This window comes from Oryctolagus cuniculus, chromosome 8 (assembly GCF_051225735.1).
Source record: "Oryctolagus cuniculus isolate XC-2025 breed Fujian yellow rabbit chromosome 8, ASM5122573v1, whole genome shotgun sequence".
Lineage (NCBI taxonomy): Eukaryota > Metazoa > Chordata > Mammalia > Lagomorpha > Leporidae > Oryctolagus > Oryctolagus cuniculus.
In genome coordinates this window covers 25,468,881-25,487,331 of record NC_142874.1, presented here as the reverse complement: position 1 = coordinate 25,487,331, position 18,451 = coordinate 25,468,881, and the positions used below count along the sequence as shown (strand labels likewise).

The following is an 18,451-nucleotide window of genomic DNA, read 5'->3' as shown; positions in this document are numbered from 1 at the left end:
CAGTCTGGAGATTCCTCAGAAACTTTAATGTAACCTACCATTCAATCCAGCCATCCCAACCCTTGGAATTTACCCAAAGGAAATTAAATTGGCAAACAAAAAAGCGGTCTGCACCCTAATGTTTATTGCAGCTCAATTCACAACAGCTAAGACCTGGAACCAACCTAAATGCCCATCAGCGGCAGACTGGATAAAGAAATTATGGGATATGTACTCTTTAGAATACTATATAGCAGTAAAAAACAATGATATCTGGTCATTTGCAACAAAATGGAGGAATCTGGAACACATCATGCTGAGTGAAATAAGCCAGTCCCAAAGGGACAAATATCACATGTTCTCCCTGATTGGTGACAACTGACTGAACACCAAAAAGGAAACCTGTTGAAGTGAAATGGACACTATGAGAAATGATGACTTGATCAGCCATAGCCCTGACTGTTGATGAACAATTTAATACGTTATCCCTCTTAGTATTTTTTTTGTCTGTTCTACTTAATACTATTGGTTTAATTCTGTAATTAATACACAGTTATTCTTAAGTGTTGAAAATTAACTGAAAAGTGATCCCTGTTAAATATAAGAGTGGGAATAAGAGAGGGAAGAGATGTACAATTTGGGACATGCTCAAGCTGACTTGCCCCAAATGGAAGAGTTAGAAACATACCAGGGGATTCCAATTCAATCCCATCAAGGTGGCATGTACCAATGCCATCTCACTATTCCAAGTGATCAATTTCAGTTCACAATTGATCATAATGAAAGGACTAAGAGTGAAAGGGAGCACATAAAGAAGTCTAGTACCTGCTAACACTAACCGATAGAATAAATAAAGGGGAGAGTGATCCAACATGGGAAGTGAGATACTCAGCAGACTCATAGAACAGCAGATGTCCTAAATAGCACTCTGGCCTCAGAATCAGCCCTAAAGGCATTCGGATCTGGCTGAAAAGCCCATGAGAGTATTTCAGGCATGGAAAGCCAAGACACTCTGGCAAAACGATCTCTGTGAGTGAGATCCCAGTGGAAAGAACAGGTCTTCAAAGAAGGAGGTACCTTTCTCTGAAGGGAGGAGAGAACCTCCACATTGACTATGACCTTATCTAAATATGATCAGAGTCAGTGAACTCAAAAGGCTTCCATAGCCTTGGAAACTCATGACTGGTGCATAGGGAGATTACTGATGCCATAAACAGGAGTGTCAATTTGTAAAGTCAACAACAGGAGTCACTGTGCACTTACTCCTCATGTAGGATCTGTGTCCTTAATGTGCTGTACATTGTGATTTAATGCTATAACGTGTACTCAAACAGTATTTTTCACTTTGTGTTTCTATGTGGGTGCAAATTGTTGAAATCTTTACTTAATGTATACTAAACTGATCTTCTGTATATAAAGAAAATTGAAAATGAATCTTGATATGAATGGAAGGGGAGAGAGAGCGGGAGATGGGAGGGTTGCGGGTGGGACAGACGTCATTGGGTGGGGGTAAAGCCATTGTAATCCATAAGCTGTACTTTAAATTTATATTCATTAAATAAAAGTTAAAAAAAGATAAGTTTAGTTGAGACAAAAAAAAAGAGGACCAGCAAATTGGTGTAGCGGATAAAGCCACCACCTGCAGTGCTGGCATCCTTTGTGTGCACCAGTTCAAGTACCAGCTACTCCACTTCCAATCTAGCTCTCTACTATTGCTTGCAAAAGCAGCAGAATATGGCCCAAGTCCTTGGGCCCCTGCACCCACGTGGGAGACCTAGAAGAAGTTCCTGGCTCCTGGCTTTGGATCATTGCAGCTCCAGCCGTTGCAGCCATCTGGGGAGTGAACCAGCCAATGGAAGACCTCCCCCCACACACACCGCCGCCTCTGCCTCTGCCTTTGCCTCTCTGTAACTACCTTTCAAGCAAATAAATAAATCTTTAAAAAATTATTAAAAGAGACAAAGAAGGAGACTATATAATGATTAAAGGAACAATTTAGCAGGAATATGTGACTATTATAAATGTATATACACCTAATTACAGGACACCTGGCTATTTAAAAGAAATGTTAATTGATTTAAAGGGAGATATAGACTCAAATACTGTAGTAAAGGGGGACTTCAATACCCCACTTTCAGCAATGGACAGATTAAACAGACAGAAAAGCAATAAGGAAACAAAAGAATTAATTGACACCATAGACCAAACAGACTTAGCAGATATTTACAGAGCCTTCTATCCTACAGCCACAGAATACACATTTTTCTCAACAGTACATGGAACTTTCTTTAGGATTGACCACATGCTAAGTGATCAATAAACCACATAAAACAAATCTCAGCAATTTAAAAGAAAAAAATCATACCATGCATCTTCTTGGACCATAATGCGATGAAGCTGGAAATCAGCAACTCAGGAATCTCCAGATCATATGTAAACAAATGGAGATTGCACAACACACTCCTGAATGAACAGTGGGTCATAGAAGAAATCAAAAGAGAAATCCAAAAATTTCTGGAAACAAATGAAGATGACAATACAACATACCAAAACTTATGATATACAGCAAAAGCAGTGTTAAGAGGAAAGTTTATAGCAATTGGTGCCTATATCAAGAAATTGGAAATAAATGAGCAATTAATGCACCTCAAGGATCTAGAAAAACAACAGCAAACAAAATCTAAAACTAGTAGGGGAAAAGAAAATTAAAATCAGAGAAGAAATCAAAAAGTTGAAACAAAAAAAAATACTAATCAAAATACCAAAGACATTCTTCTCAGATCTAGAAAAAATGAAGCTGAAATTCATCTGAAAACACAGGAAACCTCTAATAGCTAAAGCCAAGTTATACAACAAAAAGCCAGAGGCATGACAATACCAAATTTCAAGACATACTACAAGGCAGTTACTATCAAAACAGCCTGGTACTGAGACAAAAACAGATGGAAAGACCAATGGAACAGCATAGAAACACCAGAAATCAAGCCAAGCATCTACAATCAACTTATATTTGACCAAGGAACTAAAACCAATCCCTAGAACAAGAGCAGTCTCTTCAAACAATGGTGCTAGGAAAACTGGATTTCCACATGAAGCAGAACTCTGACCTTACACCTTACTCAAAGATCCATTCAAAATGGATTAAAGACCTGAATCTATGACCTGATATCATCAAATTAATAGATAGTATTGAGGAAACCCTGCAAAACACTGGCACAGACAAAGAGTTCCTGGAAAAGTCCCCAAAGGCACAGGCAATCAAAGCCAAAAAAAATAATAACAACAAATGGGATTACATCAAATTAAGAAGCTCTGAAACACTCAGGCAAGTGAAGAGGCAACCAAAAGACTGGGAGAAATTATTTGCAAACTATGCAGCTGATAAAGGATTAATAACCAGAATATATAAAGAGACAAAGAAACTCAACAACAACAAAACAAACAACCCAGCTAAGAAATGGGCAAAGGACTTAAACAGCCAATTTTCAAAAAAGGAAATCCAAATGGCCAACAGACACAAGGGAAAATGCTCAGGATCACTAGCCATCTGGGAAATGCAAATCAAAACCACAATGAGGTTTCATTTCACTCCAGACAGAATGGCTTTCATATAGAAATCAAAAAACAATGAATGCTGGCGATGATTTGGGGAAAGGTACCCTACTGTTGGTGGGAATATTAACTGGTAAAACCACTATGAAAGACAATTTGGAGGTACCTCAGAAATCTAAATATAGTCCTACTATGTGACCCAGCCATCCAACTCCTTGGAATTTACCCAACAGAAATGAAAGCAGCAAATAAGAGAGTTATATGCACCCCTATGTTTATTTTAGTTCAATTCACAATAGCTAAGACATAGAATCAACCTAAATTCCTCTCAACTGAAGACTGCATAAAGAAATTATGGGATATGTACTCTATGGAATATTGCACAGTGGTAAAAAAAATGAAATCCAGTCATTTGCAACAAAATGGATGAATCTGGAAAACATCATACTTAGTGAAATAAGTCAGTCAGTCCCAAAGGGACAAATACCATGCATTCTCCCTAATCTTAGCACCCAAAAGGTAACCTCCAGAAGTGAAATCGACACTATGAGAAGCAATGACTTGAACAGCCCTTGTCTTGACTGTCAAGGAACAGGTTTCTTTTTCCTTCTTAATAATATTGGTTGAACTCTTTACTTAACATAGAATTAACCATATGTGTATAAAGTCAGCTGAAAATAAATCCCAGTTAAAAATAAAAGTGAGAATTAGAGAGGGAGCAGTTACATAGTTCTGCATACATTCCTACAGACATACTTCTTGTTTTTTTTTTTAAAGATTTATTTATTTATTTGAAAGAGTTACACAGACAGAAGAGAGGTAGAGAGAGAGGTCTTCCATCCATTGGTTCACTCCCCAGTTGGCCACAACGGCCAGAGCTGCGTCGACCCGAAGCCAGGAGCCAAGAGAGTCTTCTGGTTTTCCCACGTGGGTGCAGGGGCCCAAGGACTTGGCCCCTACTGCTTTCCCAGGCCATATCAGAGAGCTGGACAGGAAGTGGAACAGCCAGGTCTCAAACTGGTGCCCATATGTGATGCTGGTGCTTCAGGCCAGGGTGTTAACCCACTGTGCCACAGTGCCAGCCCCCAGATGTACTTCTAAGGGTGAAGCTAAAAACTTGCCATGGGACTCCAAATCACATTAAACTGGGTGATAATAACACCATCTATGTGTTAAAGTGATCATTTTAAGTGTGTAACTGATCATATGGATAGGATTAAGTGTTAAAGGGATCATATAAATAAGATCAAGTGTCTGATAATAACAATAGATAGAATTTAAAAGGAGAGAATGTTCCAACATGGGAAGCAATCCACACAGCAGACTCATAGAATGGCAAACGCCCTGAACAGCACTCTGACCTACCTCAGAATCAGGCCTTAAGGCATTCTGGTCTGGCTGAAAAGCCCAGGAGAGCATTTCAGGCATGGAAAACTAAGACACTGGGGTGGGGGGGGCGCGGTAGAGTCCTACATGAAGGGTCTCTGTGAGTGAGACTCCAGGGGAAAGAAGAGGCCATCAAACAAAGATGCCCTTTTCTCTAAAGGGAGGAGAGAACTTCCATTTTGATTATGGCCTTGTCTAAACACTGACGGAGTTTGTGGACTCAAAAGGCTTCCATAGGCTTGGCAGCACATGTCAAGAGCCTCTGGTGATCACTGACATCACACATGAGAGTGTTAATTGTTAAATTAACAACAGGAGTCACTGTGTACTTACTACCCATGCAGGACCTCTGTCCTTAAGGAGTTGTACTGTGAGGGTTAACTGTAAAACTTGTTCTCAGTTTTCTATATTTTGTGCATGTGTGAGTGTAAATTACTGAAATCTTTACTTAGCATAGAGTTGGTCTTCTGTGTATAAAGTTAATTAAAAATTAATCTTAATGGAGAATGGGATGGGAGAGGGAGGAGGAGGTGGGATGGGAGTGGGGGCAAGAAGGCGGGTATAGGGGGAAGAACCACTATATTCCTAAATTTGTACTTATGAAATTTGTACTCATTAAATAAAAAATCTCTTTGGGAGAAAAAGCAAGCTGAAGGCAACTGCTTTCCATTTAAATGTTTGTGAGCACAGACCTTGTTCTGTTTTTCAACAATCATAAAATAGCTGAGTTGTATGAATATAAAATTTTTTAACTCCTAAAAATGCATATTATTACATTCAGCTGACTCTATAGCAATTGCAAGTGGCTATGTATCTTTTGTGGATAATACAAAAATTTTATTCAAACACTCCCCTCTCAAAATATCATCTTCAGGATTGCAATACAAGAGGCTTCAAAAGGTTCCTGGAGAATGGAATTAAAAGCTAATTCACGGGGTTAGTGCTGTGGTGTAGTGGGTAAAGCACCTGCAGTGCTGGCATCCCATATGGGCACCAAGTCCTGGCCACTCCACTTCCAATCCAGCTCTCTGCCATGGCCTGGCAAAGCAGTGGAAGATGGCCCAAGTCTTTGGGTCCCTGCACCCACTTGGGAGACCCAGAGGAAGCTCCTGGCTCCTGGCTTCGGCTCATTGCAGCTCTGGCTGTTGCGGCCCATTGGGAAGTGAACCAGCAGAGGGAAGACCTCTCTCTCTGCCTCTCCTTCTCTCTTTGTGTAATTCTGACTTTCAAATAAATAAATAAATCTTTTTTTTTAAAAAAAAAGCTAATTCACATTTTTATTATGAGATTTTTGGTGATCCCCTGTATACTCTAACACACCCTACACGACCTGTCCATGGAACTTATGGAGAATTTTTCTCTGCCAAATCAGCCTAAACTGTGGGCTGGTTTACCTTTACTTCTCACCACACATACTCTGTATGACAAAGGCGACTTGTCTGTTTGATTGGCTTCAATTTTCCTCAATCATTCCCACATTCATTTCAAAGGACAACAGGGAAAGAAAAACATCAAATGATAGAGAAATGGAACACGTTCACTTACACCTGCTTTCCATATAAACAGAAAGCGAATGGGGGGGGCACCTGCAGGATCACCTTATCTGGCTAATGTCTGGCAGGGAAAGATCTATAGGATAAACCTGCATGAAAAACCTCTCCAGAAGAAGGGACAGACGTCTACATGATGCAGCAGGGCATGGCGATGTAGGCCTCACAATCTAGCAACCTCTTTCCATCAGAGACGCAAGAACTTCTCATTCTCTTTATTCAAGGGCATGAAACGTGCTTCCTGTGAGTAGGATGATTACAATTATGGATACTGCATGTGCTCTGTATGTTTTTATGAGAAACAGTGAGCAAAGTGTTTATGGAAACTCCAAAAGAAGAGAATAAACCATCTCTACTTAAATAGTTATTTAGTAATAAATAGCTAATTAATTCTACTTTTGTTAGCAAAATTTTAAAGTAAAGTTGAACTTAAACACTAAGGAGATTGTAATTAAATCATTGGCATCCATTTTTTAAAGTATTTCAGGGAAATGTAGGTTTTTAAAAGACTTCTTTATTTAAAAGGCAGAGCAAGAGAGAGAGACAAGGAGAGAGATCTTCCATCACTGGTACAGCCCACAATGGTGGCAACCACCATGTCTGGCTAGGCTGAACTCAGCAGCCAGAAACTCCACACTGAACTCCCACATGGATGGCTGAGGCCCAGGCCTCTTCTGCTGCTTTCTCAGGTGCATTGGCAGGAAGTTGGATTGGAAGTGGAGCAGCCATGACTGGAACTGGCATTCTGATAAAGAACCCTGGCAGCATAAAACACAGTGGCTCAGCCTGCTGTTCCTCAATGCCAGCCCCAAAAGTTTTTTTTTTTTTTAATTTTCGTCTTCATGTTTCACCTCCTTCTGTGACTAATACAGTAGAGAATAAATACCTGCAGTCTTTGTAGCATTTCAGAGAATGTTTTCTGCATCCATCCTGTGTCCTCTGAAAGGTCATCCCCACCAAATGGAACCAACCATGAGTCTTCTCAACAAGTCTACAGACAAGTTTAAACACTTTGTAATAAAGGAGCAAAGGCTCATAACCATTCTACAACTAATGCCAGACCCAGCAGACAGCACTAGAAGGTTATACACTAAGGAGAGAATGAGCTGGATTGTGGGAGACTTTGCAGGTCTGACTAAATAGTCTGAATTGGAACCTTTACCAGGGTTGGAGAATGTCTGGACCATTTCCCATATAAGGCCCGAGAAATCATTTGATCTGGCCATGCCAAGGCAACAGCCAGTGGCACCTGAAATTCAATAAACCTACAGCTGGCTAATTTTATGCTAATAATTTTGTGTGGTCCACAAATGATGCTATAAATATCCAAATGGACCTTGGCAGAACAAAGGTTCCCCAGCCCTGCAAGCAATCTCTTTCAACTCAAAAGCCAATCAGAATAAAGCAACACTGTTTTTATTTCTCCATATCACAATATTTACAGTTTTGAAATTTCAATTAATATTAAAGGAAAATACAAGATTTATACTCATCAAAGAAGATGTGATTGGACCGCTGCTGTGGCACAGCATGCTAAGGCTCCATCTGCAGCAAAGGCATCCCATACAGGGTGTTGATTCATATCCTGGCTGCTCCTCTTCCAATTCAGCTCCCTGCTTACAGCCTGGTAAAGCAGTGCAAGAAGTGCCAAGTGCTTGGACTTCTGCACACATGTGGGAGACCCAAAAGAAGCTCCTGGCCCCTGGCTTCAGATTGGCTCAGCTCTGGCCAATGAGGCCATTTGGGGAGGGAACCACTGGATGGAAGATATTTCTGTCTCTCCCTCTCTCTGTAACACTACCTCTCAAATCAATCGATAAATTGAAATCTTAAAAAACAGAGGATGTGACTTTTAAGGTTAAGAAACAGTGCAGACTTAGGAATAAGCAGCCACTATGTCTTTGAAGAAGCAGGATTCAGGAGAACTATTTCAGGAGCAAACGAGAGAAGCAACGGCAGGTAGGAAGATTAATCAGTTCAAATGTCAGGGGCAAAAGGACAACTCTGTGTATAATTAAATGAGAAGAAATAGTCGTGAGCAATGTTTAGAAGAACTGTTTTTTAAGTCTTTTTTAAAATTTTTTAAACATTTTTAGGGAGGAGGCAAGATGGTGGAATAGGAAGGGAGCACACTGATAGTCCAGGGAGAGATAGTTTAATAAAAGTGGAGATACTGCAGGTTCAAGGAAGAGTAGGGGAGGAAACAGCAGAAGAAACTCTTCCGGAACACGTGATTCACAGCGGACCTGCGTGGAGAGCGTGGGAGCCCACAGTTCAGGACACCAGCGGCAGACTCAACACACCAGCGCTGGAACGCGAGGTGAGCCGAACCTCAATAGCCCGAGACACTGGCAGGCAAGCAGAGAGAGGAGACTAGAGGGAACGACCCCGGGGGGGGGGGGAAGTTCACCAGGCTAACTGGAAGAGAGAGAAAAAAAAAAGGTGACTGGTACAGACACGGGTTTCTCTCTCTCCACTCACCTCTCAAGGGTGAGCAAGACAAAGAGCAGGCGCCATCTTGGACATACGTCATAAGCAGAGCGACCTCAGGTCTGCACCGGCCCTGAGCCTAGCAGAAAAACCTGACTCTGGGCGGGGCGAATTAACAGGAGATTAGCACCTAGTAAATTTGTGGTGCTACTGAACTGAGACTGTGAAAAAAGACACGGTGGGGGAGAGAACTCACGGAATTCACGTGAGCACTCTCCAGAGATGCTACAATTCCGTAACTTTGGCAACCCAGTGGGAGACTGAAGGAGACTTTGAGCCCACTCTGAGGGCTGAACAGATTCCCTGTGTGGTCCTTGGGAAAGAGCTTCCTATCTCTGGCTCCTGTGGGTATATCATTTGCCTGATAACTACCTCCAACTTCGTTCAGCTGTGCGGAATTACTTCCCTTTTGAATCAAAAAAAAGAAAGAGAGAGAGAGAGAGAGAGAGAGATTTACCACGCCTAACCTGGGAGTGTCACCTTTGGCACACCAAACAGAGCTCTCAGGCCACACCCATCTCAAGCCCTAAGGCTCCATCAAAAACAGTCCACTTAATCTAGAGTCATAGTATAACAAGAAAAAGCACCACAATGAAGAAACCAAATATCTCCAATATGCCAAATAACAAACGCAAAAACCGAGGTAATAAAAACAAGGAAGTCACCATGACGCCCTCAAATGAAAAAGACACCCCAATTCAAGATTATGAAGATGATGACATAGAAGAAATGCAAGAAGCAGATCTCAAAAAATTGATAAGAACATTAAGAAGTTCTTGGCCGGCGCCACGGCTCACTAGGTTAATCCTCTGCCTAGCGGCACTGGCACACCAGGTTCTAGCCCCGGTCGGGGCGCTGGATTCTGTCCCGGTTGCCCCTCTTCCAGGCCAGCCCTCTGCTGTGGCCCAGGAGTGCAGTGGAGGATGGCCCAGGTGCTTGGGCCCTGCACCCCATGGGAGACCAGGAAAAGCATCTGGCTCCTGGCTCCTGCCACAGGATCGGCGCGGTGCACCGGCCGCAGCGCGCCGGCCGCGGCGGCCATTGGAGGGTGAACCAACGGCAAAGGAAGACCTTTGTCTCTGTCTCTCTCTCTCTCACTGTCCACTCTGCCTGTAAAAAAAAAAAAAAAAAAGACCATTAAGAAGTTCTCAAAAACAAATTCTTGAACTACAGAAATCCTTAATGGACAAGATAGAAAATCTCTCTCGTGAAAATGAAATATTAAGGAGGAATCAAAGTGAAACGAAACAACTAGTACAACAGGAAACTGGGATAGTGACTGAAGTGCAGAATTCAATAGATCAAATGAGAAACACAATAGAGAGCCTTACAAACAGAATGGGTGAAGCAGAAGAGAGAATATCGGACTTAGAACACAGAGAACAGGAAAGGATACAGTCAGACCAAAGAAAAGAAGAGGAAATTAGAAATCTAAAACATATTGTTGGGAATCTTCAGGATACTATTAAAAAACCCAACATTCGGGTTCTAGGAGTTCCTGAAGGCATGGAGAGGGAGAAAGGATTAGAAGGCCTTTTTAGTGAGATACTAGCAGAGAACTTTCCGGGTTTGGAGAAGGACAGAGACATCCTAGTACAGGAAGCTCATAGAACCCCTAATAAACACGACCAAAAGAGATCCTCACCATGACACGTTGTAATTAAACTCTCCACAGTGAAACATAAAGAAAAGATCCTAAAATGTGCAAGAGAGAAACGTCAGATTACTCTCAGAGGATCTCCAATCAGACTCACAGCTGACTTCTCATCAGAAACTCTACAAGCTAGGAGGGAATGGCAAGATATAGCCCAGCTACTAAGGGAGAAAAACTGCCAGCCCAGAATATTATATCCTGCAAAGCTCTCATTTGTGAATGAAGGTGAAATAAAGACTTTTCATAGCAAACAGAAATTGAAAGAATTTGTCGCCACTCGTCCAGCCCTGCAACAGATGCTTAAAGATGTGTTACACACAGAAACACAGAAACACGGTCAACAATATGAAAGAAGATAAAGGAAGGAAACCTCAGAGCAAAAGATCAGAGAATTCAAAGCATATATTAGAACTTATCTTTGGCAAATGGCAGGGCAAAGTTACCACTTTTCATTAGTCACATTGAATGTGAATGGCCTGAACTGTCCAGTTAAAAGACACCGATTGGCTGATTGGGTTAAGGAACAAAACCCATCTATTTGCTGCTTACAAGAAACACATCTTTCCAACAAAGATCCATACAGACTGAAAGTGAAAGGCTGGAAAAAGATATACCATGCCAACAGAAATGAAGAAAGAGCAGGCGTAGCCATCTTAATATCGGACAACATAAACTTTACCACAAAAACTGTTAAGAGAGACAAAGAGGGGCACTATATAATGATTCAGGGATCAATACAACAAGAAGATATAACAATTATCAATGTATATGCACCTAATTACAGGGCACCGGTTTATCTAAAAGATTTGTTAACGGACTTAAAGGGAGACTTAGACCCCAATACAATAGTACTGGGGGACTTCAATACTCCACTCTCAGAAATAGACAGACCAATAGGACAGAAGATCAACAAGGATACAGTAGATTTAAATGACACTACAGACCAAATGGATCTAACAGATATATACAGAACTTTCAATCCTACAGCTAAAGATTTTACATTCTTCTCAGCAGTACATGGAACCTTCTCTAGGATTGACCACATACTAGGCCATAAAGCAAGTCTCAGCAAATTCAAAAGAATTAGAATCATACCATGCAGCTTCTCAGACCATAAAGGAATGAAGTTGGAAATTAGCAACTCAGGAATCCCTAGAGCATATGCAAACACATGGAGATTGAACAACATGCTCCAGAATGAACAATGGGTCTTAGAAGAAATTAAATGAGAAATCAAAAACTTTCTGAAAGTAAATGAGGATAACAGCACAACATACCAAAACTTATGGGACGCAGCAAAAGCAGTGTTAAGAGGAAAGTTTATATCAATAGGTGCCTACATCAAGAAATTGGAAAGGCACCAAATAGATGAGCTTTCAATTCACCTCAAGGATCTAGAAAACCTACAGCAAACCAGACCCAAATCTAGTAGGAGAAGAGAAATAATTAAAATCAGAGAAGAAATTAACAGCATTGATTCCAAAAAAAAAACATTACAAAAAATCAGCCAAATGAGGAGCTGGTTTTTTGAAAAAATAAACAAAATTGACACCCCATTGGCCCAACTAACTAAAAAAATGAAGAGAAAAGACCCAAATCAATAAAATCAGAGATGAAAAAGGAAACGTAACAACAGACACCACAGAAATAAAAAGAATCATCAGAAATTACTACAAGGACCTGTATGCCAGCAAACAGGGAAACCTATCAGAAATGGATAGATTCCTGGACACATGCAACCTACCTAAATTGAACCAGGAAGACATCGAAAACCTAAACAGACCCATAACTGAGACAGAAATTGAAACAGTAATAAAGGCCCTCCCAACAAAGAAAAGCCCAGGACCAGATGGATTCACTGCTGAATTCTACCAGACATTTAAAGAAGAACTCCAATTCTTCTCAAACTACTCAGAACAATTGAAAAAGAACGAATCCTCCCAAATTCTTTCTATGAAGCCAGCATCACCTTAATTCCTAAGCCGGAAAAAGATGCAGCACTGAAAGAGAATTACAGACCAATATCCCTGATGAACATAGATGCAAAAATCCTCAATAAAATTCTCGCCAATAGAATGCAACAACACATCAGAAAGATCATCCACCCAGACCAAGTGGGATATATCCCTGGTATGCAGGGATGGTTTAATGTGCGGAAGACAATCAATGTGATACACCACATTAACAGACTGCAGAAGAAAAACCATATGATTATCTCAATAAATGCCGAGAAAGCATTTGATAAAATACAACACCCATTCATGATGAAAACTCTAAGCAAACTGGGTTTGGAAGGAACATTCCTCAATACAATCAAAGCAATCTATGAAAAACCCATGGCCAGCATCCTATTGAAGGGGGAAAAGTTGGAAGCATTTCCACTGAGATCTGGTACCAGACAGGGATGTCCACTCTCACCACTGCTATTCAATATAGTTCTGGAGGTTCTAGCCAGAGCTATTAGGCAAGAAAAAGAAATGAAAGGGATACAAATTGGGAAGGAAGAACTCAAACTATCTCTCTATGCAGATGACATGATTCTTTATTTAGGGGACCCAAAGAACTCTACTAAGAGACTATTGGAACTCATAGAAGAGTTTGGCAAAGTAGCAGGGTATAAAATCAATGCACAAAAATCAACAGCCTTTGTATACACAGACAATGCCATGGCTGAGAAAGAACTGCTAAGATCAATCCCATTCACAATAGCTACAAAAACCATCAAATACCTTGGAATAAACTTAACCAAGGACGTTAAAGATCTCTACGATGAAAATTACAAAACCTTAAAGAAAGAAATAGAAGAGGATACCAAGAAATGGAAAAATCTTCCATGCTCATGGATTGGAAGAATCAATATCATCAAAATGTCCATTCTCCCAAAAGCAATTTATAGATTCAATGCAATACCAATCAAGATACCAAAGACCTTCTTCTCAGATCTGGGAAAAATGGTGCTGAAATTTATATGGAGGCACAAGAGACCTCGAATAGCTAAAGCAATCTTGTACAACAAAAACAAAGCCAGAGGCATCACAATACCAGATTTCAGGACATACTACAGGGCAGTTGTAATCAAAACAGCATGGTACTGGTACAGAAACAGATGGATAGACCAATGGAACAGAATTGAAACACCAGAAATCAACCCAAACATCTACAGCCACTTATATTTGATCAAGGATCTAAAACCAATTCCTGGAGCAAGGACAGTCTATTCAATAAATGGTGCTGGGAAAACTGGATTTCCATGTGCAGAAGCATGAAGCAAGAACCCCACTTTACACCTTACACAAAAATCCACTCAACATGGATTAAAGACCTAAATCTACGACCTGACATCATCAAGTTACTAGAGAACATTGGAGAAACCCTTCAAGATATTGGCACAGGCAAAGAATTTCTGGAAAAGACCCGGGAGGCACAGGCAGTCAAAGCCAAAATCAACTATTGGGATTGCATCAAATTGAGAAGTTTCTGTACTGCAAAAGAAACAGTCAGGAGAGTGAAGAGACAACCGACAGAATGGGAAAAAATATTTGCAAACTATGCAACAGATAAAGGGTTAATAACCAGAATCTACAAAGAGATCAAGAAACTCCACAAAAACAAAACCAACAACCCACTTAAGAGATGGGCCGAGGACCTCAGTAGACATTTTCAAAAAAGGAAATCCAAATGGCCAACAGGCACATGAAAACATGTTCAAGGTCACTAGCAATCAGGGAAATGCAAATCAAAACCACAATGAGGTTTCACCTCACCCCGGTTAGATGGCTCACATGCAGAAATCTACCAACAACAGATGCTGGCGAGGATGTGGGCAAAAAGGGACACTAACCCCTGTTGGTGGGAATGCAAACTGGTCAAGCCACTATGGAAGTCATTCTGGAGATTCCTCAGAAACCTGAAGATAACCCTACCGTTCGACCTAGCCATCCCACTCCTTGGAATTTACCCAAAGGAATTTAAATTGGCAAACAAAAAAGCGGTCTGCACCCTAATGTTTATTGCAGCACAATTCACAATAGCCAAGACCTGGAACCAACCTAAATGCCCATCAACGGTAGACTGGATAAAGAAATTATGGGATATGTACTCTTTAGAATACTATACCACAGTAAGAAACAATGAAATCCAGTCATTTGCAACAAAATGGAGGAATCTGGAACACATCATGCTGAGTGAAATAAGGCAGTCCCAAAGGGACAAATATCATATGTTCTCCCTGATCGGTGACAACTGACTGAACACCAAAAAGGAAACCTGTTGAAGTGAAATGGACACTATGGGAAACGGTGACTTGATCAGCATAGCCCTGACTGTTGATGAACAACTTAATACATTATCCCTCTTAGTAGTTTTTTTGTCTGTTCTACTTAATATGACTGGTTTAATTCTGTAATTAATACACAGTTATTCTTAAGTGTTGAAATTTAACTGAAATGTGATCCCTGTTAAACATAAGAGTAGGAATAAGAGAGGGAAGAGATGTACAATTTGGGACATGCTCAAGCTGACTTGCCCCAAATGGTAGAGTTAGAAACATACCAGGGGACTCCAATTTAATCTCATCAAGGTGGCATGTACCAATGCCATCTCACCAGTCCAAGTGATCAATTTCAGTTCACAATTGATCATAATGAAAGGACCAAGAGTCAAAGGAAGCACATAAACAAGTCTAGTACCTGCTAATACTAACTGATAGAATAAAGGGGAGAGTGATCCAACATGGGAAGCGAGATACTCAGCAGACTCATAGAATGGCGGATGTCCTAAACAGCACTCTGGCCTCAGAATCAGCCCTAAAGGCATTCCGATCTGGCTGAAAAGCCCATGAGAGTATTTCAGGCATGGAAAGCCAAGACACTCTGGAAAAAAAAAAACCCTAAATGAAAGATCTCTGTGAGTGAGATCCCAGTGGAAAGAACAGGTCATCAAAGAAGGAGGTACCTTTCTCTGAAGGGAGGAGAGAACCTCCACTTTGACTATGACCTTGTCTAAACAAGATAAGAGTCGGAGAACTCAGAGGGCTTCCATAGCCTTGGAAACTCATGACTGGAGCATAGGGAGATTACTGATGCCATAAACAGGAGTGTCAATTGGTAAAGTCAACAACAGGAGTCACTGTGCACTTACTCCTCATGTAGGATCTCTGTCCTTAATGTGCTGTACATTGAGACTTAATGCTATAATGAGTACTCAAACAATATATTTCACTTTGTGTTTCTATGGGGGTGCAAACTGTTGAAATCTTTACTTAATGTATACTAAACTGATCTTCTGTAAAAAAAAAAAAAAGAAGAAGAAATTATCAATTCTCAACTTGACTCTCACTGGGATTAAACATGACAATAGGTCTGATCTGATTTCATCATCATTTAAAAAATCATCTATTATTTTTCACTTTATGTTTGTGTGGGAGTAAACTGTTGAAATCTTTACTTAATGTATGCTAAACTGATCTTCTGTATATAAAGAGAATCGAAAATGAATCCTCATGTGAATGGTAGGGGAGAGGGAGTGGGAAAGGGGAGGGATGTGGGTGGGAGAGACGATATGGGGGGTAAGCCATTGTAATCCATAAGCCGTACTTTGGAAATTTGTATTCATTAAATAAAAGTTAAAGAAAAGCCTTTAAAAAATTTTTTTTTAACATTTTTAAAGGCAGAGAGAGAGTCAGACACAGAGAGGTTTTCCATCTGTTCACTTCTCAAATGGCCATCAATGGGCAGGGCTGGGCCAGGCCAAAACCAGGAGCCAGAAGCTTCCTCTGGGTTTCCCACATGGTGCTGGGGCACAAGGACTTTATCCATCCTCTGCTGCTTTCCCAGGCACAGTAGCAGGGAGCTGGATCAGAAGTGGAGCTGCTGGAACACAAACTGGCACCCATATTGAATACCAGCGCTGCAAGCGGTAGCTTAATCTGATACACCACAGTCCAGCCCCCTTAAGTGTAGTTTCTTGTGGAACGCTAGATGATGTATTCACAGAAAATAGCTCATAGCATGTGTCCACAGCAGACATTTCTGAAATGGCTTCCAATGTCCCACATACATGACTGCCATATTTTTATGTGAACTCTCTTCATGTGTGTGTGTGTGTGTTACCTTTTATTTTTTTTTATCTGACCAGAAGATTACAAAGATGATTTGTCTTCTAGTTCAGATATTCTTTCTTCTCCTTCACCGAGTCTGCTATTATGGCCTTCCATTGCATTTTTACTTGATCTATTGAATTCATTTCTAATATTTCATTTTGATTTCTCCTTAAAATCTTAATTTCACAGGAAAAATATTCATTCGTGTCATATATGTCTCCTTCAGTTCATGGATTTCCTTCTGAGTGCCTTTGAGTAATCCTATGGTTAACTGTTTTTATTCTGCTTCTGGCATGTCCTCAATCTCTTCATCTTCCCATTCTAATATTGGAATGTCATTGTGTTTCTTTGTGGGGATCATGTTTTGTCTTTCTTATTCTTGTGTCTTGAATTTCTGTGTTTGCTTTCAGGCATTTGTGCAGTTGATTTTTGTATTTTTCCTCTGCTGGCTTTTAACTTTGGGCTGTGCCTCTGTGGCTTAGTGAAATATCTGCACTTTCTGTGAATACCAAGAGGTGAGTGTGGGTGTGGCCAGGGAGCTCTGGTCATTGCTCCAGGATGAGGCGAGTATCCATGGTAACAGAAAAATTGGGCATGGTAAATCTCAGTACCCAGCTACACTCTGCACTTTGTTGTGTAACTACCAAGTCCCTACAGTCTGAGCACACAAGGCTCCCACGGCGGCTGGGTCCAGAGGTTTCTGTCTGCCCTGCCAGTCTGTCTAGTAAACAGAGGCTGACGTTCACCAAGACGGCTTCACATAGGCATCTTGATTCTCGGAGGCCATGGGAGCCTTACCCTCCCAAGTGGTAAGATTGCTCAGCCATCTCCAAGCCAGACTCAAAGTCAGTGGGGACTGAGGATTGTTCCCTATACTAGAATCTCTGAATCACACACGTGTAAAGAGCCACTGGCTGAATCTGCTCCCTTCCCACCACTGCCACCAGCACTGGTGAGAAGACGTTCTGTCTCAGCCAGTTGCTGTGTACACACACAAAGGCTTCTACAGCTGCTGCCCAAACCCAAAATGGCTCCTGCCCTTTCTCAGCTGGGCAGCGGGCAATACTGTGTGGAAGTTGGGGCAATATTAATGTGTCGTCTCTCTTTCACTGGGCAACCACTAGCAACTGCTAGGAACCACTGACCCCCAGGGCTCCACAATGGACTCATGCCATGCTCTCTCTACAGCTATATCACCACGGGTTGCTACCGTCTGGTCTCACCTCTGTCTCCAAACTACCACCTGCTCCGGCTCTGAGCTGCTGCAGTTGTCTGTGTTCGTACTGTGTGTCTGCATCCTCCACACAGGTCCACGGAGTTCTTCCTTTTGTAGGATTTCCAGTGCAGTTTTCTCTCCAATTCTCCCATGAGAGTGCACTTCCTACACTTTTTTAAAAAGTTTTTTTAAGGATTTTTATTCAGAGAGAGAAATGCACAGGAAAGAGAGGGCTTTAATTAGTGGGGAAAGAAGTCTAGAAGCTAGATTGGGTCCATACCATGCAAAGAGCAGGCTGGTATGAGGAAGCATGCAGGCAGGAAAGCAGAGGCAGGGCAGAGGCCATAAAGCCTTGCCCTCAGAGGTGCAGTGCAATAGGGGTGCGCAACCGAAAAAGGGAGGGACCCACCATGCTGCAGGCCCTTTATCTATCCCAAAGGTGGTGGTTACATCGTCTGATCGGCAGGTGAGCGTCCAGGTGAGATCAACAGGGGCATGAGATCACACAGGGGGTGTGGTCTCCA

General features: G+C 41.3%; 1 long non-coding RNA gene across 8 annotated transcripts in view; it reads right to left on the bottom strand.

The window, feature by feature from the left end:
* The window catches only part of LOC149124939 (uncharacterized), a 201,166-nt gene that overhangs the window by 165,302 nt on the left and 17,413 nt on the right, over positions 1–18,451 (bottom strand). For 2 of the 8 annotated variants that reach the window (XR_016211758.1, XR_016211757.1), the window contains exon 1: positions 8,949–9,075. The exons of 5 other annotated variants lie outside the window; for them this stretch is intronic. This is a non-coding gene — a long non-coding RNA (uncharacterized LOC149124939). Of the gene's footprint in view, positions 1–8,948; positions 9,076–18,451 lie in introns of those variants that run through there. One more of the 8 variants, XR_016211753.1, reaches the window with a different exon arrangement.